We start from the raw sequence: 4,044 nt of genomic DNA, 5'->3' as shown, positions 1-4,044 counted from the left end.
CAAAACTGGGAGAGGTTGCTGTTTTATTTAATACACAGAAATCAACACAGAGAATCAAAGAAAATTAACAGAGAAATATGTTCCAAGCAAAAGAACAAGATAAAACTCTAGAAACACATCTAATGAAACAGATAAATGACTTACCTGATAGAGAGTGCAAATTTACAGTCATAAAAATGCTCACTGAGGTCAAGACAATGCATGAACAAAGTGAGAATTTCAACAAAAAGATAGAAATATAAAAAAGTACCGAACAGGAATCATAAAGCTGAGGAATATAACTGAACAGAAAATTTAATAGAGAGTGAGGGTGAGATGTGCATCAGTCCCGGGCATCAGGAATAAAACTTGCTGCCGAGAAGGACATTTTGGAGGCTTTGATGACTGGAAGAGGTATCTCTGGGATTCCCACTCCTAGATCTTTGTTGAAGATTGGAAAAGAATTGAATTAGGGCCATGGGGACACAGAAGGTCACAGCGCCTCTGATCTTTGCCATCTTCATTGCTACAATAGGCTCTTTCCATTTTGGCTACAACTACATGCTCCTGAGATGATCATAAAGGACTTTGTCAATTACACCCTGGAAGAGACGTTGAACGACCGTCCCACTGAGGTGTAACTCACTTCCCTCTGGTCCTTTTCTGTGGCTATCTTCTCCGTTGGTGGTATGATTGGCTCCTTCTCCGTTGGACTCTTTGTCAACCGCTTTGGCAGGCGCAATTCAATGCTCATTGTCAACCTCTTGGCTGTAGCTGGTGGCTGCCTTATGGGGTTCTGCAAAATAGCCAAGTCGGTTGAAATGCTGATCCTGGGCCGGTTGGTTATTGGCCTCTTCTGTGGCCTCTGCACAGGTTTTGTGCCCATGTACATTGGAGAGGTCTCTCCCACTGCCCTACAGGGGGCCTTTGGCACTCTCAACCAGCTGGGCATCGTCATTGGGATCCTGGTTTCTAGATCTTTGGTCTGAAAGTCATCATGGGGACTGAAGAGCTTTGGCCCTGGCTTTTGGGCTTCACCATCATTCCAGCTGTCCTGCAAAGGGCAGCCCTTCCATTTTGCCCCAAGAGTCCTAGATTTTTGCTCATCAACAGAAAGGAAGAGGAGAGTGCTAGGGAGATCCTCCAGCGATTGTGGGGCACCCAGGACGTGACTCAGGACATCCAGGAGATAAAAGATGAGAGCACGAGGATGGCACAAGAGAAGCAAGCCACGGTGCTGGAGCTCTTCAGATCACGCAGCTACCAGCAGCCCATTATGATTTCCATCATGCTCCAGCTGTCCCAGCAGCTGTCTGGAATCAATGCTGTGTTCTATCATTCAACAGGAATCTTCAAAGATGCAGGTGTTAAGGAGCCAATCTATGCCACCATCGGAGCAGGTGTGGTTAATACCATCTTCACTGTTGTCTCTCTGTTTCTGGTGGAAAGGGCAGGGAGGAGGACTATACATATGACCGGCCTTGGAGGGATGGCTGTTTGTTCCATCTTTATGACCATCTCATTGTTCCTAAAGGATGAGTATAATTGGATGAACTTTGTTTGTATCGGGGCTATCTTGGTCTTTGTGGCCTTCTTTGAAATTGGCCCAGGCCCCATTCCCTGGTTTATTGTGGCCAAACTCTTCAGCTAAGGACCCCACCCAGCTGCGATGGCAATGGCTGGTTGTCCCAACTGGACCTTCAACTTCCTGGTTGGACTCCTCTTCCCTTCAGCTGCATTCTATTTAGGAGCCTATGTTTTTATCATCTTCACTGGCTTCCTCATTGTCTTCTTGGTCTTCACCTTCTTCAAAGTCCCTGAGACGCATGGCAGGACTTTTGAGGAAATCACACGAGCCTTCGAGGGGCAGACTCGGGAGGCTAACAGAGCTGAGAAAGGCCCCATCGTGGAGATGAACAGCATCCAGCCCATGAAAGAAACCACCACCGTCTAAGCCATGCCTCCTTCCTGCCTCCCTCCCAACATGGAAAAGCAACCTCTCCCCAGATGAGGGAGAGACCTCATCAGCTTGTAACCCAGGACTGTTTCTGAATGCTGCTACTTGATTCCTTTCTCTTCCCACACACTCCATGAGCACTCAGAGGAACCCAGTGCAGGAGTTAGTTTTATCTTCAATGGCTTTGGAAACCTTTCATTTCTTGGACATTCGCTTCTGTTTAGTTAGTAGAGACCAAGCGAACCTACCTTCATTTCAGGAGGCATTGGCCACTTGCCATCTGACAGCATTGTCGTCTCTTCCTGCCTTGGGTTCTAATAGGGCCTCACCAGGGCCAGTAGGGGAGGGGAGTAAGAGTGAGGTGCAGTTTCCCCGACCCCCGACTTCCCAGGAAACAGATCTATATGAGTGTGGAGGGCAGAGAGGGATTAAATAAGAGCACCTTCCTCACTTCCATACAGCTCTGCAGAGCAAATTAACTTGAGTTTTATTTATTTTATCTTCTGGTTTTATTGCATAAATATTTATTTTTTTAAGTGTAAAATAATTTTACCAAATAATGAAAACAGAAGGAAATTGAGGATGGAGGGAGGCGCTTGAAGAGAGGTTCTAGGGTAGAAGATTTGATACTGGAGCGGTCGAGGTACAATAAGGGGAAGATTCAGGGAGAAGTATAACGTGTTCTCAGAGGGTACATGATGGGGTGTGTGAAGTTTGCACATTGCCTCTTAACCTTCAGGTGGAAACTCTCAAGTTTAATTTCTCAGAAAAGTGATGTGCCTATATTAAGAAGCTACTGGTTACCTTTAGAACTTTTTTCTTTGTTTAAAATTATATGTAGTGTTACTTGAAATCTAGGATTATTAAGATGGGCATTATAGCTAATGGTGGTGGATGGGTTCTAATTTTGGCTGGAGTCCAGAGAAGGGAAGGTTATTTCTAGATATCCTTTCTCCCCTTACTGGACAAAACAAATTCTTCCCCTTATAGTGGACTCACTGTGGGGGGTGGGGGTTAAAGTATTCCTAATACCCACCTGGTGGGAGAACCTTCCAAATGAGGAACCCAAAATAGTGGTTCTTGGTAGAGGTTCTGTATTTCTCCATTTTGTTCTTTAGGAGATTTTAGTTGTTGATATTTTGTTTTAAGCCATAGTTTTAAAAGAGTTCAGAAGAGAATGTTCATAAACTAACTTGGAATTTGTAACCTCAGCTCTGGGAAAGGATTTTTCCTGAACGATTATTATCTAGTTGAAGTATGTTGTTGCTAAGGGTCATCGCATGCTTGTTCTGTTGCCATATTCGCATAGTATGACATCAAGTGCCCTTAGGGGACCATACATTTGGGATAATATGAGTAAATGTGCAGTGTAGTCCACACTTGAGAGAGTATGAATGTATGTGCACTGTCACTTTGCTCTGGGTGGAAGTAGATGACTGGTAACTTGTGTCCTTTATGTACCTATAGCCCCCTTTTGAATAGAATGTGTTCAAACTCATCTCTATATGTATAAAGAACACTGCCTCTGCAAAAAAAAAGAAAAGAAAATTTAATAGAGAGTTTGAGCATCAGTCTAAATCAATTGGAAGAAAAGATCAGCAAACTAGAAGACAAGACATTGGAATTCATCCAATTAGAGGAGCAAAAAGCAAAAAGAGTGAAAATAGCTTAAAGGACTTAAAGGATACCATAAAGTGAATGTGTAGGGGTCCCAGAACAAAAAGAGAGATTAAAGGGGCAGAAAGCTTATTCAAATGAACAGTGGCTGCAAACTTCCCTAACCTGGGGAAAGAAACAGATATCCAGATCCAGAAAGTCAAGAGAGTTCCCAGAAAAATGAATTCAAAGAGACACTGAGACACATTATAATTAAATTGTCAAAAGTTAAAGATGACAGAATTTTAAAAGCAGCAAGAGAAAAACAACTGATTATGTACAAGGGAACTTCCATAAGATTATCAGAATATTTTTTAGCAAAAACTTTGCAAGCCAGAAGTGAGTGGGAGGAGGGGTGCCTGGCTGGCTCAGTCATTGGAGCATCCAACTCTTGATCTTGGGGTTGTGAGTTTGAGCCCCACACTGGGTGTAGAGATCTTAAAAAAAAAAAA

At 43.4% G+C, this 4,044-nt stretch overlaps 1 pseudogene; it reads left to right on the top strand.

The window, feature by feature from the left end:
• The first annotated feature begins 316 nt into the window (after positions 1–316).
• On the top strand, positions 317–3,315 carry LOC112808710 (solute carrier family 2, facilitated glucose transporter member 3 pseudogene; annotated as a pseudogene).
• The last annotated feature ends 729 nt before the right edge of the window (positions 3,316–4,044 follow it).

The sequence above is a fragment of the Callorhinus ursinus genome, unplaced genomic scaffold (assembly GCF_003265705.2).
Source record: "Callorhinus ursinus isolate GAN/ISIS: 27379988/994484 unplaced genomic scaffold, GSC_fseal_2.0 scaffold74, whole genome shotgun sequence".
In the NCBI taxonomy this organism is placed as follows: Eukaryota; Metazoa; Chordata; class Mammalia; order Carnivora; family Otariidae; genus Callorhinus; species Callorhinus ursinus.
The sequence above is the reverse complement of the archived record's forward strand: the minus strand, read 5'-3'. Positions and strand labels throughout refer to the sequence as shown.